This window comes from Eleginops maclovinus, chromosome 19, assembly GCF_036324505.1.
Source record: "Eleginops maclovinus isolate JMC-PN-2008 ecotype Puerto Natales chromosome 19, JC_Emac_rtc_rv5, whole genome shotgun sequence".
In the NCBI taxonomy this organism is placed as follows: domain Eukaryota; kingdom Metazoa; phylum Chordata; class Actinopteri; order Perciformes; family Eleginopidae; genus Eleginops; species Eleginops maclovinus.
Genome location: NC_086367.1, coordinates 269,895 through 296,972, shown reverse-complemented (window position 1 = coordinate 296,972; position 27,078 = coordinate 269,895). Strand labels below are relative to the sequence as shown.

General features: G+C 40.0%; 1 protein-coding gene across 5 annotated transcripts in view; it reads right to left on the bottom strand.

Moving 5' to 3' along the window:
• Positions 1-5,614, bottom strand: part of nrxn3a (neurexin 3a) — a 205,770-nt gene extending 200,156 nt beyond the window's left edge. For all 5 annotated transcript variants that reach the window (XR_010168054.1, XR_010168055.1, XM_063908905.1 and 2 more), the window contains exon 1: positions 5,420-5,614. The gene's annotated coding sequence lies outside the window, so the exon portion shown is untranslated. The remainder of the gene's footprint in view (positions 1-5,419) is intronic.
• Between the last annotated feature and the right edge of the window lie 21,464 nt (positions 5,615-27,078).

The window sequence follows — 27,078 nt, the reverse complement described above, 5'->3', positions numbered from 1 at the left end:
TGTCACACAAAGAACATAAAAACAAAACAAGAGCAAATAACAACACTGCTGCTACCAATCACAAAAACAAATATTGCTGGCAGAAATGCAATTGTGTTTAAAAGTTAATAATTCAATTTGATTCCATTTTGATAGGTTTTTGGATATTTCCCTATAGCAATGCCGACATTAAGTGAATAACCAGAAAAAAAAAAAAGTGATATGGCTGTGCAGCTGTTTGGGACAGCCTTTATTCAGTCACACTCTGCATCCCTGAAAACCACAAGACTGCATCATGCTGAACCATATATATATATATATATATATATATATATATATAATTTAACTAATCTAATTTGTTAAATTCTTACCATTAATCAGGCAGGTCTTATCATTTTAAGGCCAGAGTAGCAGAAAATGGCCTGATATATCTGCTTTTTGCAGCTTCAGTGGAAAACAATAGAAGCCTTTCAACTCACATCAGCCCAGACAGATTACAGATAAATCTGAACTGTGATGTTTAACGGTATGTTGACAGTTACAAAAAAAAACGTTTTGATATTCTTTCCCAGCAAGCAAATCCATTTTTTAACAAAAGTCCCTTTGCTTTGACTTATTAATAACATCAGCATCATCTGCCCATCTGTGCCAGCTCATTAGATATGAATCCTACTCTTCAATTACTAGAGAGTATAAATACTGCATCATGTGTACAAATGAAGACTTGTGTCATCATTCACAGAGTGTGTGTTTGTGTGTGTTTGTGTGTGTGTGTGTGTGTGTGTGTGTGTGTGTGTGTGTGTGTGTGTGTGTGTGTGTGTGTGTGTGTGTGTGTGTGTGTGTGTGTGTGTGTGTGTGTGTGTGTGTGTGTGTGTGTGTGTGTGTGTGTGTGTGTGTGTGTGTGTGTGTGTGTGTGCGTGTGCGTGTGTGTGTGTCTTTTGTTGGGAGCATCGGGGGTGAAAAGGTTAAACGGCATGGATCATTGTTCGGTGTGAAAGGCTCCTTTGACCAACCCCACAGGGACGAGTCCACACACACACACTGACAAAAGGCAGCAGCACTCTGGATCCTATTAACAACACACGCATTGGGACAGAGATGTGTGTGTAAATGCAAATAAAGCAGCCCACCAGTAGGCCCTTTGAGTTTAAATGGATGCCACTTACAAGTCATTTTACAGCAGGTGCCCTGATCACACTCATCACACAGAACACATACACACACGTGCAGTGAAGCTGTCCAGACGCAGTGACAAAATGTCTTCCCAGCCTGCAGATGATATCTGAGGAGAGGCTGCATTTCTCCTGATTGTATGGCTCAGTGTGAGGCCCTGGAAATAAGCGGGACAGTGTTGCTGCATTTACATCTCCCAAAACATTCAGAGGGGCCATTTTCTTCGGTTGCTGCAGTGGTACACTCCAAAAACATTGGAGCAGGTTGTGCTACATCGAAGTGGAGGGAGGGGGAGAGACAGCAGAGAGAGAGACAGAAAGAGTGATGTTCCACCTCATCCACTCCCACTCATGCATTGCATGAAACACCCCAGCGCCATTCTTCCTCTTCCCTCTTCATCACGTTGCAAACACACACCAGTCAGAGACACACCTCCCCACCCTCTCAGGCTGCCAGCCCCCTGCTTGCCTTGTTTCATCTGACAGCACCAGGGATGTTCCATCATGCCCAGCCTGTGGTGTGATGTTGTTTGGTTTCCCATCAAAAGACTGAATATAATTTATAATTTATAATAACCTTATGGAGATATGGCCTATGGATAAAGATACGGACAGGAATGCAATATGGAAAAATATCTAAGATGTAAGTGTGAAATGGCATTTTTTATCACATCCTTCAACCCTTAAATAACTATTATTTTACCATGTGGTTAGGCAAAAACAGTTTAGCAACCCCTTAGCACCAAATGTAACGATAAGATGACATTGATCATCATAAGGACAGTAATACAAAGACTGATACATCAATTAAAAATATAAAAATCTATTAACTCATAATAGGGTCAATATTCGTAGGCATTATGATTATTGCTACATTTACTTATTATGCTTCTATTTTCCAATATGTCCTGTGTAGAGCATGTTTTCAAAGGACATATACAATTAATTATACAATTAAAAGACACAAAATTGTAAAAATAAAAGTGAGGGATGTGCATAGGAGTGTGTGTGTGTGTGTGTGTGTGTGTGTGTGTGTGTGTGTGTGTGTGTGTGTGTGTGTGTGTGTGTGTACGGTGTTTTCAGCTCTGCAGGACACGCCTTCTCTGGGCTCTGGTTCTGCTGCAGCACCCTTCACAGCATTACATCACCAGTTAGAGCACCAGCACCGCCTCACAAACAAGCACACACAAGCAAGCCTGCACTTTGCAAACCAGCGTAACACACTAACGTCCACACACACACACCTCCCAGTGCTAGACACACACTCACAGTATACACATCATAAAATAATAGAACCGCAACATATTACACATGCATATTAACTACCAAAGCACGAATAAAAAAACTCTGCTTTAAACACACACACACACACACACACACACACACACACACACACACACACACACACACACACACACACACACACACACACACACACACACACACACAAATACCTTTGTCTCCTCACCAACAGTTTATATAAAATCGCACTCCCTTTCTCATTGCGACAATTTTCCCATTTATGACTAATTAGTTGTTTACACACAGTTTATTTCAGATTATTTTATTCACAGCTTTTTTTAGATTGTTTTATTCACAGTTTATTTTAGATTATTTTGTTCACAGTTTATTTTAGATTATGTTATTCACAGTTTATTTTACATTATTTTAATCACAATTTATTTAGATTATTTTATTCACAGTTTTTAGATTATTTTATTCACAGTTTATTTTCACTACTGATACATTCGAAGAAATGAAACGGTAAAGGAAATGATGCCTCTGCATGTTAAGGCCCGACACAGCTGACATAATTACATATTGTTTATATTTGAACACCTGATTGAAAAGGGTGTCCACGGAGATGGCACAGCACCTTTCTCGATGCGGGGCAGGTGGATAATATAAATTACCAATGTCAACGAGCAATGTCACACACTATTGAACCTGAATACAAAATAAATAGCGAAAAAGGCGTGAGGGAGGACACACCGTCTGAACGTAGACAAACGAGCACATTATAGAAAAAGGAGCATTTCTAAAATCCTCCGTAATATCTGCCTCTCCCCGCCCAGAGGGATTACTGTTACCTTGAGAGCCCTTGGCTTTTTGCGCCTGATTTGTCAGCGCACTTAATCGGCTGCCAACCAGAACAAAAAAAAGAGGACAGCCAAATTACCCCAAACAGCCTCCATCTACCCCTACACCCCCAGCATTAACATAGAGAGGAAAGACAACTAGAAGAAGGAAATTAAACCGAGGACGGGGAAGAATGTTTTGCGGAAGATACGCGAGTGCCACGTACACGGAATGTCTTTCATAGATGAACACGATAAGTATGGTGCATTCACTATAGAATGACAATAATCATAGGTTAATATTTTGTCAACTGTGATCACCCAATTAAATAATTTTCAATCGAGTCTGGTTAGTTTCAAGTGTGAGCAATGCGCAAAAAGCTGTTCGTTCAAAAGATGGGGAAATACACTTTCAAATTATTTGAAATAATCGAAACATGTGAGATGAAATACTTTTCGTTATTTGATTATGTGAATGTATGTTTTGAACAGTGAAGGAGCAGGTGATGGAGCACCTTTGGGCCCTGTGCAGGAGAAACCGACGCATTCTCTGGGCGGGTCACGCCCATAATGAAGCTCGTTTTGGAAAAACCCTGATTAGGAATTGGCCCTGCATAAATGTACAAGAATCATCTAATCCTATTAACTCTTTAAATCCGAAACATCGAAATCTGGGCTGGATCGATGAATAACACATAACACATAATTATCATCATCTTGTTTTTGTGAATTCCGACGAATTTAGTCTCGCACATCAGTAAACTGGAGCTGCTGATCATGTGTGACAGTGTAACATATTACAGTAAACGCTGCATGAAGCGATGAAGGCCCGACACATAGGCTACTGCTGATCAGAGTGGATTGACATGACGTACTGCAAAAGGCCTCACATTTTCCTACAATAAAAAAATGGCCAAACCTTAAGAATTATACATTCTGTATTCGTCGCAATGTAAATGACAAACAAGGAAGGCAGTGCTCATTTAAATGAAAATACTTGACTGTAGATGGATTTGAACCTGATCTACAAACAGGCCTAAACTCTGGCTTTTCGGGGGAAAAAAATAAATTCAAAGGAGATTTTCCCTCTCTTCATGCAGCAGGAGAAAGGCAGCTTTTTTTCAGAGCCGTCACATCTCAGTCCTCCCTGCGGACGCCATTTGCTCCACCAGGGAACCGAAGTCATAAAAAACATCAGAATAATTTTCACTAAAATGTGATTTCCTCTCCACAATCGCACACCAACGTATATTAAGCTTATTGACGTGAACATATAAACGGTATTTGTTGATTTGATTAAAACCTTTATAATGACATATCGGAAATTGAAAAATAAACGTGCCATCCGTTTTTACCGGATTAATCAATCCGGTAAAAAGGTTCTGTGCAAACATGTTGGAAGGGGATGGTTATTTCATGGAGGGAACTTGTGCAGCCTGCTGATTGTCCACCTCCGTTAACACATAAGGTCATTTAATTGACTGCATGTCATACTACTTCTCCAATTACATCACAATATGCATCCATATTTAAAGAGTTTATTAACAGCGGTGGCTGGTTTGCAGAGGGATGCGCCGCCTGCATTAGTTTCACATTTTAACATGAAGCTGCAGAGAACAATGCGCGGACACCGGACACCTGGCGTGCGTGATCTATTATTCATCGTTCTAAAAACCAGGTGAAGGAAATCTGTTTGGATAGTGGTTTAGAGCCTTTTTTTTAGGGCCACTACTCTTCCAATTTGACACACACGCGCGGTTTAAACGCTCTGTCCACGTTTTTCAACATGACAAATTAAAATAAAATTAATTTTTCATATAGACATCGCCTCTGGCGATCGGAGAGGTCGTGTGTAATTCTATACCCGCCTGTCACGCTACATCTACTCTGCGGGGGGAATTCACAGGCCAACAGCGCAGAAATTCCCATTTTTAATCCACACACGCCGCTGTTCCTTCAAGGAGACTCAGCGCGCCTCCATCTCCACATATTCACGGTTCCGGTGCGCACAAGCTGGAAAAGTCCTGGAAAAGTGGCAAGTTCCTCGATACCTGTGTGCCAGGAGTGGAGCTCCAGCCTCTCCTGCAGCCTTACATTTCCTCTTGCACCTGCTCCTGTTTCACTACACTGATCTCACACAGTTCTCTACTTCAACATGAACAGGTTGGAGGAAAACACGACGCTACTGACCTTAGTTACAAACATCGCCAATAGTATCCAATTGTAAAATCCAGCTCTAAACTCCACGGAGCCGCAATTTTTAAAATCCAAGATCCGTTCCAAAGCAGTCGTATTCGTGCCAGTGCGCAGCGGCGGGGTGGGGTGGGGGCAACAGGCCGAACGGGGCTGATCTATCCTTCCTCTCAGGTGCGTCTACCACGGTGCATCATCCGCACAAAAGCCGCTGTTAGCTCGGTGCGGATGCCAGCGGCTGCAGGCGAGAGGCGCACGCACGCACACAGACGTGCACCACGCGCCACTCGGGTCCGCCCTCAGCAAGCGCCATTTAAAGGCGTACGGCACGTAAGCGGCCATCACACACACACACACACACACACACACACACACACACACACACACACACACACACACACACACACACACACACACACACACACACACACACACACACACACTTTAGAGTCTTAATAAATAAAAGGAGTTTCCTTGCTGAAAACACGTCGGCACAGAAACATACACATTTAACGAAGCCCCGCTCCATTCCCACCCGTAGCCGGGAAATGTACAGCGTTAGCCTACAGCAAAAGTGACATAGCAGATAAAAAGAACCAATAATAACGTAGCTACAATGTTAAATAAAGCAAAAAACACACATTAGTTATACGAAAATAAGAGTTAACAAATGGCTTAAACATTTGCGACAACATTTGAATAGGTAAGTGAACGCTAATACTAATAATACTGCTTCGTTAATTATGATACAATTTATAATACGATTATTAATAATAATACTTCCAATCAGTAGCAACCACAATACATATATATATATATATATATATATATATATATATATATATATATATATATATATATATATATATATATATATATATATATATATATATATATATATATAGGCCTATAGAGAGAGAGAGAGAGAGAGAGAGAGAGATTTTAAGAGGGTTACATACAGTACATTGTTTTAAATGCTGACACACTATACCATAACACACTGAAACTGAAACGTTGACTTTAATTAAATGTATTATGTTAACATAAACACATAACTGTATTAGGTTAGCTGAAAGCAATAATATTACAATATTGTTGTTGTTTTTTTTCAATTGCTAACACGTTTTTTGACAAAGGGGCTTATTTTCTCAAAACAAAATCATATACTCAAAGTGCAAATGACCTCATATATCTTGCAAAATGAACACTGCACCCAAAACTACATAAAGTTTTTTTTTCAGTTGCTATCACACTAAAATGAGACATAAAGCACAATTGTTTAATCTCACACTCCAAGAACAAAACCTTAGCTCAAGTCTCCAAAACTCTAAACACATTTTCAGCTCTGCACCCAATTCTACAAGTCAACTTGGCAGTTTTTGCAAAAAACTGCACACAGTTATCTCAGTTAGACACAAAAACCGGACAGATTCACTCGTTTGCGATTTTTAAAACACTGCCATTAAAATGCTACACACGAACAATTTTCCAAATACACGTGCAAACGGACGATAAACACTTAACTGCTTTGTTGTTCACTCAGCAATCATGATGCAAGCATTAGAAAAAGGCTACACCTAAGAACTTTTTAAAACAACAATGGAGATATCGATGCAGCAAGAGGAAGAGGGGGGATAAGAGTTAGAGGGAGGACGAACTGAAGTCAATTGAAAAGTTATTTGAAGCATAACGGTTAAAGCTCTCTTTTCCATTTACTGTATCAGATAGATAGCATACTTTTGGTTCACACAACTGCAACTGTAGTGTTCTCATGAAATGTGTCGTAACTCTGATGTAAACACCAAGTTAAATTGCAGCCAATGAAGACAGAGTCGTACACTGAAAAACAACAACATTGGATCAACTAAAACAAATCGGTCACACAAAATATTTTTACGTTGCCTCAATGAAAGTTAATTTCTTCAGAATAATCTGGGTATTTGAACTCCAGCCAATATATTATCTGATGATGAAGTACATTATTTTGTGTTGTCCTAATTAAAAACTGTGAGTTGTTGCTTGAAAGAATGTAAAAAAAACTTCAGTTGAACCTCAAATAATTAACTAAATTTAAAACCATTTTCTAAACTACTCAAACCAACTTTTTTACCTTGTTTCAAATATACGTTTTTAGTTGTCAGAATCTGAAAAGTATAGCAATTCTAATTAAAAAAATGTTTTGATAATATTGCATTTAATAACAAATCGTAAATTATTTATGAAACAAACATATTAATTGATATGCCAATAAAAAATACATTGTTTACACAACCAACTTTGGCCTCTAAAGCAGAGGTTGAGAACAACTTCATATATATATCCTTTGTTAAAATATTTCCTTAGGATTTCCATCTCTTCTTCTATTTTTTCCAACTTTCCAGCAAAATTTGTGCTGACACAGCTGAGTAGTACCAAACAGGAAAGACGTAGCGCCATCAAACAATCAATCACAGCAGTGTTTCTCAGGTTAGCTCTGTTCATTCACAAACAAGAAGTGTTCTCCCTAAACGAATATCCTTTCCGTAATCTTTGAAATGTTGAAGTGTTTTGTGAAATGCTTTTTTGACTTGCACTTCAGGGCCACTAATACAATGAAAATCAGTCAAACTGTAAGTGCAACTTTTGAACACCAAAAACCTTTCTGCACATTAGTCTGTGAGGCACTTGGTCTTCGAAATTCAGCAGACATAATAATATGCCAAAATCTTATAAAAAAGAACTCTGCACATTTTGAGTACACTCTTCCTACATGTGTAAACTCCAAACACTAACATCTTATACAATTATACAAGACTTTGGTTTTAGAAACACTACCAATTAAGAACAACCGTGAATGCAATCAAGTGAGTGAGTACAACAAATTGTCTACTCTGGGATGTACAGCTGGGTTCTCATTCTATTCACTTTTGGGGTCATCTTGTTTCGCTCAAGCTCCATCAGGACTTTTTGCACAAACTCAAAAGTGGATTGCAGTTCTTTTGGATATTTTAGGTTCAGTATGTATATGAGCCCATATAGCATCGCAAAAGCTGTCGCAACCGAGGGCAAGTCATTGAGGACCTCTATTCCTTCGTTGAGAATCTTGACGTCTTTGGTTGGATGAAACTGATCCTCTTTCCTAGTGACACATATTGCCATTGTTGCCTGTTCAAGTTCTTCAGCATCATTTTCCTGCATATCATGCAAAAAAAGGGGAAATGCATGAGGATCACAGTTCAGTTCAACAGGCCTAGGGCCCAAAAGTTTACCCAATTTGCCGCTACTTTTAAAAATGCAAGACTAAAATGGATAAATGAAAGAAAGAAAGTTCTCAGTTTAGTCTGATGGTGGCCCATGAGGAACAGGAGGTCGTAAAAAATGACAAGTTTTTTAACTAAGCAGTTATTTGCATGCATTATAATTATGTTATTTTTCTTTTATGAAAAAACATGTTGTGAGTGAGTGGGATGTGTAACCTGGAATTCTTTGATGAGATGTTTAACATGTTCACCCAGGTAGGTCATCAGAGATTTGAGGACACATTATCCACAGTCTGAGGACACATTATCCACAGTCTGAGAACAGTTATAGAACATATATATACATACTGTATATTATAAATCAAAATTAGGTGCAAAAAAAGGACTATTCAGCCACTGATCCCACTGATAGACAACTCATTCACAGATACCTCATCTAAAACCTGCAAGATCCTGGTGGTCTTCTATCTCACAACTCCTCCCCTGCTCCTGATGACCTCCAGCAGTTTGGTGGAGTGTTTGTTGCGCCAAGAACTTCGTCTCCAATGGAAATGTTGTGATGCGCATGAACTCCGCATTTATCTAGAATATATAAGCAACATAAAAAACACTGAGATTTTATAATACATATATTTTTTTTAAAGAGCCAACGGTTCTCCAAGTCAGCTTGTATGAATGTCAAATTAATAAGAAGTTGTCCACATATTTATTAGAAAACGCCACCAAATAAAGACAAAAAGCTTCACAGGTGTAAAGCTTATGTTGTGATATATTACATAATATAAAACATCAACATCTTTGCCTAGGCTGCCTATAGAGTTGTTAGTTTGGGCCTAATTTCTTGTTCTTGATGCCTACAATCAAGAGTTTTATCAAAAATAATTACCTCTTCCATCTGAAAAAGTGCAGGCCACCTCTCCAAGATGCCTTCAATACTTGGCCTCTGATGCACTATTTCTTGTTTTCGGTATCCAAACGTCTTTGCTATCTTTTATTTTATAGTTTTCCGGTTGTTCCTTTTCTGTTGTTCTGCCAAAAGGGAAATTCTCTCTTGTTCCAGGCTTTCTGGAGTCTCAGCAGTCGGCAATGACGGAAAATGGTTGGCCTCGGCTCGACTGGCTCTCTTTAAATTCTTTGCAGGGTAGGCCTCTTCTTGAGACTTTGTCTTCAAAGAGTTCACAGCGAGCTCTGCAGATGTTCTGTGTGCTCTGAGTACAGTCCGGTAGTTAGCCATTTTTAATTTCATCCTGTGTTTCCATCCATAGCTCTCATTGAACAAACCTGGTTCTCTCAGGCAGGGGTGCTTTTTTGTCAATGCCTCAGCAACATCACTAAAGTCAGCATCTGCAGGATATGCTTTGTAAGTGTAGACTTTATCAGCCAGTTTCTCAAGTATATCTGAAAGCATTTTTGAGCTGGGTGTCAGTCTTGATTGGTTGTTTGTGTACTCTGCATTTCCTCTCTGTAATTGACAATCTGTGTGAAAGGAGAAGAGCGGGATTGGAAACACTTTTGGCCACTGCTCTGTTCTTAATGAGTCTGAGAAAGAGCTGCTCAGTAATATTGTGTCATCCGTATTCACAGATCCAGAGGAGAAGTCTTCACTGTCCAATGGTTAATGGTTGACCAACTGGGTATAAGATCACAGTTGTAGAATCGGGTCTAATTGGACAACTTTGATCACTGTTAAATCTTTAGTCACATGTATGGATGTAAGATTAACAAATGTGTCCCCAAAATCAGTGTCATTGTACTGTAGCCGTATGTAACCTTCCAATCCACATCCATTCTTGATCTCCTCAATGAGCTCTTCCATTGAGTTGGGAATCCCATTTTGAAATTCCAGTCTTACGCTGTTGTTTTCATTCAAGATGATCAGAAATCGAAGAGGTGATCCAATATCAGCCATGGTGCCCTAAGAAAGAGAGAAATAGAGTGATGTGAATGAGTGAGACAGTATACAGCAGCTGTCTCCAACACGTCGCTCGCGAGCTACCAGTCGCTCGCCGCCCCCTTCAAAGTAGCTCGCCAAATAGTTTACATTTAAACCATAGACTGTATATATAAGATTTAAACACAAATTTTCATAATATGCCAATTTCATTTGTCACCTGTACATAAAGTACCGCTCATCTTCTATCTGAAGATATGTTGCTACGATATTTGTTTTCACAAAATATGACACAGAGCGTTGTTATCAACCGGTATTGCTAACAATGGATAACCTGAGGTAATTGCTAAATCTGTAAACAAGGCGCGTCCATCTTTTCCGACTTTCCGACCTCGAATGTGACGTTACTCCCAGTTCCGACCTCCGACCTCCGATGTAAACGCGGCAAACACCGAACGCGGCATTAGCTTGACCATGGCCGCTGAATGCAACAAGAGGCGGAAAACATACTTTTTTCACGAGAATTGGGAAATAGACTTTTGTTTCACAAGTGTAAAGGACAAGTGTGTTTGTTTGACCTGTGGAGTAAGCGTGGCGGTCGGTAAAAAATGCAATGTGGAGCGCCATTTCACCACAGTCCACAGCACCTTCTCACGGAACTTTCCCGCTGGTAGCAATCTACGAAAAGAAAAGATAAAGGACCTGAAAATACAGCTACAACGACAGCAGTCTGTTTTTACCAGACCAGCACAGAAGGCTACTGCTTGTACGGAGGCTTCGTTTAAAGTGGCGCACATCCTGACAAAACGCAAAAAGACCTTCACTGATGGCAGTGTTGTAAAGGAGGCCATGACCGCGGCGGCTGAAACGTTATTCAATGACCATAAATGTAAGACAGAAATATTGTCTGCTTTTGCTGATGTACAACTTGGTGCAAATACAATGGCAAGGAGAGTGTCTGCACTGGCTGTGGATGCGGGAAGACAGTTGGAAACTGACATTAACAGGTGTAAATGGTTTTCTATTCAGCTGGATGAATCTGTTGACGCGAGCGATACAGCCCAGGTGGCTGTTTTCATCCGCATGGTTTTTGATGATTTCACTGCGCATGAAGAGTTTTTGACTTTACTTTCATTGAAAACTACAACAAGGGGAGTCGATATTTACAATGCTGTGAAGAACTACTTCGCGGAACAGAAGATCCCTATTGAAAAGCTGGTGTCAATAACCACTGACGGAGCACCAGCGATGACAGGTCGTCACTCTGGATTTATTGCCCGATGCAAAGCAGACCCGGAGTTTCCGCCATTTCTGGCCTACCATTGCATAATTCACCAACAGGCTTTATGCGCGAAGGTCTTGGGATTTGAACATGTCATGGAGCCGGTTGTCAAGATTATCAGCTCTATCAGAGCAAAGGCTAAGCAACACAGGACCTTCAAGCAATTCCTGGAGGAATGCACTGTGGCCTATGGAGATCTCCTGCTCCACACTGACATCAGATGGCTCAGTAAGGGTAAAGTACTGCAACGTTTCTTTTCCTTGCTGGGTAAAATCAAGATTTTCTTGGAAGAGAGGGGGGAGGACACCACCTTGTTATCTGATGCAGTGTGGGTCCTTGATCTTGCGTTTTTGACAGATGTAACTGAGAAAATGAATAACTTGAACTTACAGTTGCAAGGTTAAGAGAAAGACGTCTGCAACATGATCAGTGCTGTTAACGCGTTCAGCGCAAAACTGGCCTTTTTCATCCAGCAGTTGAAGGCCAAAAGATTCCAGCATTTCCCCTCTGTCACAAAGGTTTTGGAAACCCATGCAGGGGTAGCTGATGCTTTGAACACAGAGAAGTACTGTGACCTCTTGATCAAGCTTGGCCAGGAGTTTGCAGACAGGTTCAGAGAGTTGAGCCCTGTGTGACATTAATTGCCAACCCATTCATGAATGTGGACATTAGTCAGATTTCTGGGCAGATGGCAGACCTTTTCTGTATCGATCCTGTGGAAATGGAAATGGAACTTTTAAACCTCCAAAACGACATACAGCTGAAATCTCAACAGCATGCTGAACATTTCTGGAGCTTGGTTGAGCCAGAAAACTATAAGAATCTGTGTCAAGCAGCTCTGAAGATAGCTGCTCTGTTTGTGTTTACATACCTCTGTGAATCTTCCTTTTCTGACATGAATGTCATCAAATCTAAGTTCAGAACAAGACTGACGGATGAACATTTGAAAGACTCCATAAGAGTGAATCTAAGTGGGTATATTCCAGCATACAGCTCTCTTGTTGGCACCATGCAGTGCCAGGTATCTCACTAACTAAAGGTGCTTGACTGAATATGTAGGCTAGTGAATAAATTACTGAAAGTGTGATGTGGACAAAGTTAAGAAGTTATAATTGTTCAACTTCAATAGTAGCCTATGTGATTTCAAAGGTGTGAGTTATGTTTTGACAAAGTGTCAGTGTTTTGTAAATGTTATGCAAAAAATGTGAGTTTAATGTGTTTTATAGTTTGAAGAGATAAAGAAATGCATATGCTGATGAGTTCAATTTGGACTATGTTTTCACACAAAGTGTGAGTATTAGAGGTCAGTGTTTTGTAAATGTTATGCAAAAAATGTGAGTTTATCAGTGATAGCTGAAAAGAAAGAAATGCATAGACATGCATACTGATACATATTTAGTTACATTTCTGTATTTTGAGTGTGAGTATTGGCTGCCAATATTTTGAAAATGTTCGTGCAAAAAAATATGTTGTTGAAAAGACAAAGAAACATGCAGACTTTGAGTTTAATTCGAGTATTAATGTTCTTACACAAATAGTGAGTGTTGGATGTATGTTCCGTATATGCTTGTGCCAAACGAAACCTTATTCAGGGATTTAGATACGTGTGAATAAATGTAACACATGATATAAAACACAAGTAGCTCTCCGTAATTTTCTTTAGGGAATCTTTAGAGGTAGCTCTCAGAGGGGAAAAGGTTGGAGACCCCTGGTATACAGTGTACACTAAATAACTTACTCTTGTTTTTTTTAATCACATTGTGTTTTACTTTATAAAGTGTTACATACAAAATTATGAAAAACACTTGTACTGACCTTATACATGAATGTATCTTTTAAGAGTTATCAACCACATTTCCCCAACTGTGTAGTCAGCCAATGGGTATGGATCAGTCACTTCATTTAAGTCAAGAAGGTGCACCTTCTTTGTAGGGCACATTTGCAGTTCATAGGCTCTGTAATGTTCCCTATACCATGCACTCAGCTTTCTGATGATGAAAAGCAGCTTATTCTTGATAACAATCATCTGGATTGTTTCCCCAAATTCTGGCAGCCCTGCCAAAGTGCCATGTGCAAGGATGATCCCAATCCTGTAATTTATGCGATTGTAAGATGCATTTTTCACCAAGCACACATCATCCAAGTCCGGGTGCCTCTGCTTAATAGCAAATGCAATGTCCTCTTTCAAAACGTCAATGGGAAGAGTTGAAACACTTGCCACCTCCAGGGGGGATCTGGCAAACTGGACAGGTAAAGGGTGATATGCCGTGAGGAACTGATGTCGTTCAGCTAACGACAGTAGCACATTTTTGAAGCAGGCGGTATGCCGCACAACTCTTTTGAAAAAGCTGTGCTTTGCTTCAAAACGCATTGTCCATAGTGCAACCAATGGCCCAAACTCACAGATTAACTGAGGATAATGCTCCAAGAAATGGTGCTTGGGACCAAAGTTTGAGTCTGGGAAAAACTCCTTAAATCTAAATCTGTGCTCAGAGATCTTGAAGCTCAAATATCCAATTGAACAGGGTGGGGCGATTGGTTGGGAAATTTTCTATCGCCTTGTTCACAGTGGCCAAAGTAAAATACTTCTTGGAAATAAATAAAGTCAGACAGAGAGCTATTTCAACAGGGATTATTCCTTCAAATAAATCGTGGACAATGTCTGGAGGAAAACCAGTAGTTACATTGAAATGGGAAAGTTGTTCTGAAAGAACAGATTTTCTCTTAACACCATAACAATTGTCCAAATAATTTTGGTTTTAAGATGCTTTTTGTGATTCTCCTCAGTTCTCAGAGAATAGCATCCAGCTTCTTTGGCCTGAATATCTGACTTATCTGCTGTACAAAACCTGCAAACAAATCTGCCGGAAAATCTCTCAACAAAACCAGCAACAGTGTGCTCCAAGGTTGTCTGCAACAACACACTTCACTGTGCCCTTTACATTTTTGCCCAACTTTAAAAAAAACAACAACACTGTGTTGTTCTAAGGTTATGAGATCCCTAATCAAAGGTTCTAATACTTTTTCATAACCATAGAACTTCACATCATTACTATTAATCAATGCATCCAAATGAATAGAGGACAAGGAAGAATGACAACCAGGTGGAAGATTGCCTAAAATCCAATACAAGGCACAGATTTTGTGTCTTCTACGGGAATCCAAGTGGATTGCACATTTCAGTATTGTCAACATACAAAATCAAAGAGATTGAACACTCTTTTGAGAGAATAGAATGTCTTTTAAAGGGAAGTCCATCCCAAAAAGATCTGTATACCTGCTTATCACTCTCCCTTTGCTGATATTTTTCTTTTAAATTTACAGCCTCACTAAGTGTAGTTTCACAGTTTGGAAGTTGCTGCAACAATTTTAGTATAGGCACATACTGAAAAAACCTTCTAGTTTTTCGGTCTAACACATACTCTTGAGGTTCCACAACATTAAAGTGTCTTCTATAGTATTGCTTCCGTTTCCAAGTGGTTGACAGTGGACCATGTTTTCTTATTGAAGATGAAGATGAAGATGAAGATTCAACTTTATTGTCATTGCACAGAGTACAAGTACTAGGACAACGAAATGTGGTCTCTGCATTTGACCCATCCTAGTGTTAGGAGCAGTGGGCTGCCATTATGTACGGCGCCCGGGGAGCAGTGTAGGTAACCAGTGTCTTGCTCAGGGACACCACGGTGGCACTTGGTCTTTCGGGGACTTGAACTGGTGACCTTCCAGTTCCCAGGCCAAGCCCTTATGGACTTCGCCACCACCGCCCATTGCAGCTTGAATGGGATTTGAAGTGCAAAGTTCAGTGGCCAGCTCTTTCACAACTGATTCATCAACTTGGCAATTGCGATCTTGTAAGAAGTGGATTATAGTCTTTTGGGTAACTGGCACAGAGTCAGTACCAATTAAATATTGCAGCTCTTCAAGTAGCTCATTCACAGCTGCACTTGATACAAAGAAACAATATTCTAATTTAAGTAGGACTGAGGCAATTTTTTATTCAATATCTGTCAAAACTGTTGATTCTTAATCAGGAAATTCTTCAGATGGCAAATCCTCATTCAACTGCTCAGTAGTACCTGTTTCAAATGATTCTACAACATCATGCCCATCAACAATTCCAGGCTTGAAATCATTAATTGTGGGGTATGCTTCCTCCATTTGTGAGTATTGAAAGCCCCATAAAGATTTGTTTTGTATGAGCAACCAGAAAAAACACAACTTCCAAATTCATGATATTTCAAATGCTGCCTGATATGTCGAAAATAGTCTACCTCAGAAGAATGCAGACTGTTGCTGCAAACATTGCATTTGAATGATTAAAATCTATCGTTCTGTGAAGATTGTTGAGCAGGATGAAATTTGCTTAGATGAGTCAGTAGAGCTTTCCATGTCGTGCATGTGCAATTGTCATAAATATAGGGGTAAGCACGACCTCGTCCATAATGCTGATGATCAAGCTTAAAGTGTTTCAAAAGTTGAGATCTTCTTGAAAATCAAGTGTTACAGTCTTTACATTTCCACATGCATGGATAACTGAGGAAAAAGGAGATACAAAAGATACCTTTACTGAACCGAGTAGACAATACTGTAACTTTAAAATGTACATTACTTTTGACCTTAAAAGTAAATTTGAGGAAGGGTGAGAATGAGAGGAGGAGGAAGAGTGAGAGGTAGGGTTAGAGCTGGTAGAGGAGTTCATGGCCAAAGACAACAACATTCAAATGAAATCGTAGCAACCTTAGTTGATCAGGTCATCAACCACGGGCTGAAAATGCCAGAGGCTGGACAGAGAGCAGCCCAACTTGAGCCGTTTTACTGTCGCCTCTGTCATCCGGACATTTAGACTGGAGCACAGGTATGTAACCAAAATTTCTTTAAAACTTTGTAGTACATGCCATTTCATAGTGTATCAGTTGCGTGACACCTGTTTACTTCATGAATGGCTGATGTCATACACTTACTGTACACGTTTCCTTTATAATTTACTCTACTGCGGGGGAAATATCTTTAGGCTGCAGTGCCCTATGTTTTTTTTTTCTTTTTTTTTCTAAAGGGCTGAGACGCAACCATGGTGGAGGAAGGGGCCTAATGTTCACCGGGGTACAGGAAGCTGCTATTGTAAACTTGGTTTTGGAAAGTAATGAAATCAGATTACAGTTTTTTACAGTTGCTAACACACTAAAATGGCATGCATAGCACAATTATTTAAACTGACACACAGAGAGCAAAACCTCTTTTCAAGTCTCCAAAACTCTAAACACATTTTCTGCTTTACACACATTTTGCAATTCAAAATGACGCTTTTTAAATGCACTGAACACGGTTCTCTGCATAAGTAACTTGCCAACTAATTATGTCAGATTGTAACTTACAACAATCTGACATAAAGTCACATGTTTGCCATATCAAAACACTGCCATTCAAAATAAAGTAATTCTGATTCTGATTCAGACATTTAGCGCTGATTAGTTGTGGGCAGTGCTGGGCAAGTTACTTCCAAAATGTAACATAGTACATATTACTTACTGTCTTTTTAAAGTAATAAGTTACATTACATTATTACTGTCTCTGAACTGTAATGCGTTACACTACTTTTGTGTTACTTTGAGTTACTTTCACCAAAGTAACCGCAAAAGTATGGCTTTAAATGCTAAAATGTAGTTTATTGCAGCTCATTGCAGTTTTTTACAATTGCTTAAACACAATTTTGGAAACTATCCTGGTTTTATCAAAATACTTAACACAATTCACACAACCACACACCCAAACTGCAAAATACCTCGTATATGCTGCAAAATGAAGCACTGCAACCAAAACTACATATACCATTATGAAAATCAAACTTTTGCACCAAACGGCACACACTTCATTCATATTACCAGATTTTTGTCTCACCAACTACACACTGTTGGGCAAAATGTAAAGCACTAACCTCTTTAGTAAGCTTTGCCATAATACTAAAATAGTTCAAATTGTTGAAAATTCTTCAGATTGTTCACATGCACAAAAACATTTGTAGATACACACACATGCTGCTGTTATTTTTTATTTTTCACCCAAAAATTCAATGCAAAATATGTACAGCAGATACATTGGAGTGAACAAAAATATGCTAACAAAAAACAGTAAACTGAAAAAGAAAATTACAGAAAAAATATATCTGAAAAAAAGAGGCAAGAAAAATACTGTAATTAGGCAGCATCTTGCCGCATAGCTGGATCTGGCCACAATGCCTCGTCCACATCACAGGCAATATCTTCCCTTGCCAGACATCGAGGGAAGAAGCGCCTTGAGTGCCTTATCCCTGAATCGCACCAACATCAATTTCATCACATGCCTCTTCCATAGCCTGCAAAAGAGGCATGCGCACAAAGGGCTGCCAGTCATAAACCTTCCACCACCATGCTGAAAAGAACTCTTCTATGTGGTTCAAAAATGGTGAGTATGGTGGAAGGTATTGCACTACAAATGGTGGGTGGTCAGCAAACTAGGTTTGGACTGGGGCCGCACGATGAAAGCCCACGTTGTCCCATACTATAACATACCTGTTCCTTCGACGCTCTGCATCATTCATACGCTCTGGTGGTATGAGAATATTGTGGAGTCTGTCCACAAATGTGAGACAATGGGCTGTGTTGTATGGTCCAAGGTTGGCATGACGGTGGAGGACACCATGCGTATTGGAGATGGCAGTGCACATTGTGATGTTCCCACCACGTTGGCCCGGAACATCTATAATGGCTTTGTGTCCAATGAAGTTCCTTCCCCTTCTTCTGGTCTTTGCTAAGTTGAACCCAGCCTCATCTACAAAAATGAACTCATGCGGGATTGCATGAGCATCCATTTCCAGAACTCCCTAGAAAAAAAGAACAAAAATCATTCAATATGGTGTTATCCAGTACACTGGGAAACCATGTTGCATGTATGTTCTTACAGTAATCTGATTTCATTACTTTCCAAAACCAAGTACCCCCGGTGAACATTAGGCCCCTTCCTCCACCATGGCTGCGTCTCTCAGTCCTTTAGAAAAACAAAAAAACAAAAACATAGGGCAATGCAGCCTAAAGATATTTCCCCCACAGTAGAATTAAATGATACAGGAAACGTGTACGGTAAGTGTATGACATCAGCCATTCATGAAGTAAACAGGTGTCACCCAACTGATACACTATGAAATGGCATGTACTACAAAGTTTGAAAGAAATTTTGGTTACATACCTGTGCTCCAGTCTAAATGTCCGGATGACAGAGGCGACAGTAAAACGGCTCAAGTTGGGCTGCTCTCTGTCCAGCCTCTCGCATTGTCAGCCCATGGTTGATGACCTGATCAACTAAGGTTGCTACGATTTCATTTGAATGTTGTTGTCTTTGGCCATGAACTCCTCTACCAGCTCTATCCCTACCTCTCACTCTTCCTCCTCCTCTCATTCTCACCCTTCCTCTTCCTCTCTCTGCGACGTTTTCCATTGTTGTTGTAAAACAACTATGCTCACCTGTGGTGCTTTTATAGTGCTTACTTCCTGATTGAAGTGCTAATAATTAAGCATTGAGGTGTTTGGCCAGGTGGCACATATTTTGGCCAATTAGCTCATGAAGTGTTATTTTGAATGGCAGTGTTTTGATATGGCAAACATGTGACTTTATGTCAGATTGTTGTGTCTTATGCAGAGAACTGTGTTCAGTGCATTTAAAAAGTGCCATTTTGAATTGCAAAATGTGTGTAAAGCAGAAAACGTGTTTAGAGTTTTGGAGACTTGAGAAGAGGTTTTGCTCTGTGTCAGTTTAGATAATTGTGCTATGCATGTCATTTTAGTGTGTTAGCAATTGTAAAAAACTGTAATCTGATTTCATTACTTTCCAAAACCAAGTTTACAATGGCAGCTTCCTGTACCCCGGTGAACATTAGGCCCCTTCCTCCACCATGGTTGCGTCTCTCAGTCCTTTAGAAAAACAAAAAAACAAAAACATAGGGCAATGCAGCCTAAAGATATTTCCCCCGCAGTAGAGTAAATTATACCGGAAACGTGTACAGTAAGTGTATGACATTGTCTTTGGCCATGAACTCCTCTACCAGCTCTACCCCTACCTCTCACTCTTCCTCCTCCTCTCATTTTCACCCTTCCTCTTCCTCTCTCTGCGACGTTTTCCATTGTTGTTGTAAAAAAACGATGCTCACCTGTGGTGCTTTTATGGTGCTTACTTCCTGATTGAAGTGCTAACAATTAAGCATTGAGGTGTTTGGCCAGGTGGCACATATTTTGGCCAATTAGCTCATGAAGTGTTATTTTGAATGGCAGTGTTTTGATATGGCAAAGATGTGACTGTATGTCAGATTTTTGTGTCACTGCATTTAAAAAGTGCCATTTTGAATTGCAAAATGTGTGTAAAGCAGAAAACGTGTTTAGAGTTTTGGAGACTTGAGAAGAGGTTTTGCTCTCTGTGTGTCAGTTTAAATAATTGTGCTATGCATGTCATTTTAGTGTGTTAGCAACTGTAAAAAACTGTAATTAAAGCTATCTATCTATCTGGCAGTACATGCTGAAAATTAGGAAAAGAGCTAGACATTAAACTCTTGCTCCGTTTAACTGGGCTAAATAATATGTGATACCGGTAACATTACATCTCTGTGTGTTATTAATAACATGTTAGTGGAGCCTCTGCACGGCCCTGTAACCTGCTGTATATGAACAAGTCTTTATGGCAACGCTAGCTCACCTTATCATTGGTGTGTTAACACTTTCTAAAAGCCGACGATTCCACAGAGGACAGAGGCTGCATATCTTGAACACTCTGCCACAAGTCTCTTAACTTCTCGGGGTTCAAGCAGCAGACCAGAGAAAGTGACCTTCTGTTGCTTCGGTCTGCGCGCACTACTGTCTTATTCTTTTCTTTTCTCCGAGCCTGCAGTTCTGCATTGTGAGCATGCAGCTCTCCATTGTGAGCCTGCAGCTCTCCATTGTGAATCTGTTTCTGCAGCCCTCTTAACCAATAGTAAACAGGCTTACTGAGTTACTATTCTACCTGCACAATTATTTCTCTGGTGTCAGAATGTCTTGCACATTTTTCTGTAGTGCATAATTCTCTACATACAGAAAAAAGCCCATATAAATAAATGTGCTTTTGTTTGCGTACCGCAGTGTGTAGTTATTAACAAAAGTGTCTTGTACTATCAATGAAGTATATGCCATTTGTTGCAAAAGTTGGGTTTCGTTAAGAGTTGTTGTTGTGTGCAGTTGCTTTAGATTTAGCATCACAGTGTGGAGTTGGTTAGACAAAGTGTCTTGTACTATAAATGAAGTGTGTGCCATTGGGTGAAAATAATTGGTTTTGGTAGGTGTTTATGTAGTTTTGGGTGCAGTGCTTAATTTTGCAAGATATATGAGGTGTTTTGCACTTTGAGTGTGTGGTTTTGTGAATTGTGCAATTTTTTTTGAGAAAATGAGCCCTGCTTTCAAAAAAAGTGTTTTAGCAATTGAAAGAAACTGTAAACACTTACCAAATCCAACATTTCTGTACCAAATGGCACACACTTACACACCAAGCAACCAAATACACACCACTGTGCTTAATCTAAAGCACACTCATCTTTTATGATGTTCTGTATGTAGATAATTCTGCATATAAAGATTGTTGAAGTCTACAGAAATATGTGCAGAAACACAAATATACTGTTATACTTTTACTTCTCTACAAAATAAATAGTGTAACATTCACGCACAACACATAGTTACAGTTGTGTGAACCAAATAAATGCCTCTGTCAAACACAGTGAATGGAAAGGAAAACGTTGAGCAACATAAAACACCAAAAATCGTTTTACAAAAAAAGAGGAGAGAAAAAAGTTATTTGGCTGCATTTTACAACTTCCGGCCATGGCACCTCATCCACCTGCAGAAGAAGCATGCACCCAGAGTGTATTTATTAATTTGTTCATGAGTGTAGCATTTTTAATGGCAGTGTTTTGAAAATGGTAAACAAGTGAATATGTCAGATTTCTGTCTTACTTAAAGATGTGTGTGCAGTGTCTTGCAAAAAGTGCCAAGATGATTTCAAAATTGGTTGCAGAGCTGAAAATGTGTTTAGAGTTTTAGAGGTTTGCTTTTTGTGTGTGAGTTTCAATAACTGTGCTTTATGTGTCATTTATTTTGTTTTACAAACAAACTAATATATTTAATTAAAGTCAATGTTTTAGTTTTTTCAGTGAAGCTGATCAAAATTGGACCATATCATGACATCTAATCAAGAAAGTGAAAACATGGATCACTATCACTGACCCCATCCTCAATAAAAGACCAGTTGAGCAGCATTCACCAATGTGGTCACTTTGCCAAATGATTGGAGTCCATGCCAATATTCGGAAATCATGATATAATATATTTTTAAAAAGTCCTCTGTTATGTCTCGTCAAATTTGTTAATCATGTTTATATTATGGCATGTCTTGTTTAGTTTCAGGTGTTGGTCCTGTATGTTTGAGTTTAGTCAAGTCACTCATGTCCAGTCCTGTCATGCACTTCCTGTTTTATTTTGTACTCACCTGTTTCCCTCTTGTTTCAGATCTTGACATTCTCCCTTTGTGTGCTTTCTCTCCGTTGTGATTGTCAAACCCCGCCCCTGATTGGTTCCACCTGTGGCTCCCTACCTCATGTTCAAATAGTCCTTGTCTCCCTTGTCTTGTTGTCAGTTCATTTTTGTCTTTCTCCAGGTCCAGTCTGTGAGCCTTAAAAAACCAAGTTTTGAATTCTGTTTTTTTGAATGTTTAATCTCTCCCCCAAGTGAGAGTTTTTTGGTTGTATTTTTATCCTCCCTTGGGAGCGTTTTTTGTTAAAAATACATTTCTTTGAGAAGCGCATTTGAGTCCTCCCTGTCCGGGTTAAGTTCATTATATCCTCCAGTTTATCATGCATGTCTTTATTACAATACCATGTATTTGTTTTATGTCCCCACAAAATACAGGTAAATGCTAATGATTAATTTATCATAGAATATTATTTTGATTGACATGATAACCTTTTTGTCGATTGACAGCACTAGCAATACATTTTTGGATTCCTAATGTTTAAAAGCTGAGAAATGAAAGAACCACCAGCTGTGTATACTGACAGTACAGTAACTACAGACAGACAGACAGACAGACAGACAGACAGACAGACAGACAGACAGACAGACAGACAGACAGACAGACAGACAGACAGACAGACAGACAGACAGACAGACAGACAGACAGACAGACAGACAGACAGACAGACAGACAGACAGTAAATATATACAGACAGACCGTAACTACAGACAGACAGTAAACATAGACAGACAGACAGTAAAGTAAATGGACAGAAGGTACAGAATATACAGGCAGTAAACAGACAGTATAGTAACTATGTAACTACATCCAGACAGTAAGATTGCACTGGTGATGATGGCTGCCGTGTCTCTAGCTCCTCTCCACATTTATCTCAGTATTTGTTTACATTTCGTAGTGTGTTTTTAACTTGCGAGCCGAAAACGCCAACTCCACTATACAACATAGCAGAGTGGAACTTCTACACATTCAGAAACTGTGTGGACAGCAGTCTATCACCAAGACCGGCAAACATTGGGGAATCGCCATGGCTACCTGCTGTTGTTGTGTTCCCGAGCGGGAATTGAAAGGGTTTTGTGATTTTGTCATATTAAGACCAAACGCATCAAATTTGTGACTGGAGTCCACACCTCTGTTACCTAGTGCTAATGTTCACTGAACACCACATATGGTACATGCTCAACAACACAACATTTATTTGATTTCAGAAGCAAATCAGATTTGCTCTTTTCTTCAGTGGTTTTTAAGATGAAGAAAGTGAGAGGCTTGTTTTTTTTGACTCTGTGAGTCTCGTTACACACCGGGGACACAATTATATGCAAAAGCCATGAAAGAATAACATGTTTCACAAGATCAAAACCTCAGGAAGCAGTTTCCAGCTTTTTGGATATCAGCGGAAGCAGATAACCCCCCTATAATTTTCCTCTGAATCTGATGAATAAGGCAGTAGTCTCCAGAACACAGTGTATTCTGGCCACATAGCAATGAGGTACACATCGGCAGATAGTTAAACACTTCCACTGCCATGTCCATCAGGGCCAGTGTTTTAGTTTTGTACAGTTCTCAGCAAAGGACTCAGCAAATCACTCTGCTTGGAAGCTGATGCACAGAACTTTCTTTTTTTCACAGTAAAGACGCAACAGACTGCCAAGGGAGCCATAGTTAATAACTTATAGTAATTAAGTTTAGTACATGCAACAACTCCAAACAGCTGGCTGGACTTAACAATATTAGGGGAAAAGAGCAGTTAGCCACAAGCTAACTGTACTGGGCCACCTGTCTCAACCTTGCAACAGTGAAACAGCCGTAAACAGCACAACACACTTGACCTGTGGCAGGCCACATTATTCCACAGCTGCTCCTCCTCAGCAGAATAGCAAAATAGCATTAATCATACTTGTTTAAGTAAGTGTATGATTATTTTACTGTTTTAAATGTACTTCTGATGATTTGGTTGTTATTCATTGAGCTTTATACAGTGATCTTTTAGATCTGGCATCACCAAATGGCGGACAGCATTCCGACCTATACGGCCTGGACCTATAATCAATATATGATAAAGGGATTTTTTATTCTGACAGGGCGCTTCCAATCTTACAGGCGCAGACAGGGGCAAACGAGAGTGAGCGATACAAGCCCATGCCATGGGAAAATACACAGTGAAGGAGAAAATGATGAACTGTGTCAAAGTTTAACTACCTAAGCCAAAAATTCCCTAACACTACTAAGATTTTTTTGTTATTATTAATAATAATAATAATAATAATAATAATAATATATTTTATTTATGGACATCTCTCAAAGCTCTCAAGGACACCTTACAGAGCATAATTAGGAACAAGCAACAACCAAGGTCAAACAGTAATTTCAGACTTTAAAAAAACAAAAATTTAAAAACAACAATCAGTTTACAGTAAGTATGGCACAGAGTAGGCCAGTTTAAAAAGGTGGGTTTTCAGACAGGATTTGACGGTTGAGAGTGAGTCCATATTGCGGATGTCTTGCGGGAGAGACATTGAAGACCCCATGGTGGTCAAGCGGGCAGAAGGTACAGTGACTTGGAAGGCAGATGAGGATCAGAGACCATGAGAGGGAGTGTAAGTGTGAAAGAGTTCAGAGAGATATGGAGGTGCATGAGTGTGAAGGTTCTTGAAGGTGAGGAGCAAAATGTAAAAATCAATGCAGTATTTAACAGGGAGACAATGGAGTTGTTGAAGAACTGGAGTTCTGGTGATGATACGGGCGGCTGAGTTTTGGACCAGTTGGAGCTTATGCAGAGATTTTTTAGGAAGACCAGAGAGGATGGAGTTGCAATAATCAATACTGGATGTAACGAGGGCGTGGATGAGAATGGCGGTGCTGTTGGGAGTGAGTGACGGGTGGAGACGGTTTATATTGTGGAGGTGGAAGTAGGCAGATCGAGTAATGCTGTTGATGTGAGCTTCAAAAGATAGGGTGCTGTCAAGGATGACACCCAGTCCCCCCGACTGTGGAGTTGTCAATGGTAAGGAAGAATTTGTCAGTTTTGGCCAGAGTGGACTTGGAGCCAACTACAATAACCTCGGTTTTATCACTGTTTAGTTTGAGAAAAAGCTGGATGAGAACCAGGATTTGATTTCTATTAAGCAGTCAGACAGGATAGTGGGGGGAGAGTGGAAGTGGGTTTGGTGAAAAAATAGAGCTGGGTATCATCAAAAAATAGAACTGGGTGTCATCCAATGACACCCAGCTCTAATATCCAATGAAATTGGATATTGTATTTTCTGAAGATATGGCCGAGAGGCTGGAGGTAGATGATGAATCGGAGGGGGCCCAAGACAGAACCCTGAGGAATACCAGTGCAGACTGGATGGGACTGTGATTTGAAGTGTTTGAGTTGGACAAAGTAAGTATGGCCGGAGAGGAAAGATCTGAACCCGGTGAGGGATGTGCCAGTGATACCAATGGAAGATAATCTGTCAAGGAGGATCTGATGTGAGATGGTGTCAAAGGCTGCAGTCAGATCAAGGAGGATGTGTATGGATAACAGCCCAGAGTCAGCTGCTACCAGTAGATCGTTTGTGATTTTAACCATTACCAACTCTGTACTGTGTGAGGAACGTAAATCGGACTGAAATTCTTCAAAAAGATTATTGTTGTTCAGATGAGTGTGGACCTGCGCTGCAACTGTTTTTTTGTTTTTTTCGAGTATCTTGGGGAGAAACAGTAAATTAGAGATTGGGCAGTAGATTGGGGTCTGCACCAGGTTTCTTGAGAATAAGGGTTATTGCACCTTTTTTGAGGGATGAGGGGACGAGACCAGAGGTAAAGGAGGAATGAAGTATTGGTTTTGTGTCATCGAAGTTGAAGCACTGACAGGATCCACGGTGGATGTACTTCCGACGAGCATGGTGAGCAATATCCAGGGGGTGCAATGCCGGTGGGGGCTCTGACAGGTGGAATCGTAGTTGGAAAAGTTTGGCTGCTGAGTTTTGAAGTATCGGTATTACTGGTTGGACTATGAAGGATATAATCCATCCGAGGATACTCCATACCAGCAGCCTGTTGATCCACATCGTTACCTGGGTGGTGAAGCTACCAGATACAGGCCCAAGGAGTATGTTAGCAGTGGCGCTGCCAGCTAGGCGAGGCAAGGGAGCTAGCCAGGTAGGAAGCCGGTAGATCGGTAGTCGAAAACACACACGATTGCAAGTTAAAACAAGCAATCCAGTCATTGATATTGTCGGGGGATAGGCTACTGTTCAAATGGCTGAGAGAACAGTACAAATAGTGACAGAGAAACTACAGTATTAGAGTAATGTTCAGAGAGCAGCGGCAGCAGGTCTTGCCAGCGTTCACTCGTCTGACTCAGTAACTACTATTATAAAATATTTTTTTGTTCATAATTCTTTGAGAAATACAGATTTCAAAATGATTTTTTGTCTGTATTCTTTCCTTTCCCTGACCAAGCAAGTACATATTACACTTTGTTGATTAAATCAAAAATCGTAATGTTGTCCCCAATACTCGCAATATGACTTTTTCACCAGATCGTGCAGCCCTAACCTAAAATGTCACGACTGTGCCAAGAAATATCTGAGAACAGATCTGTCAAAGGTTTCATGGACTGATCAGATGAGGATGACTCTTGACAGACCCGATACATGGTCCCGGAGCTGGATCA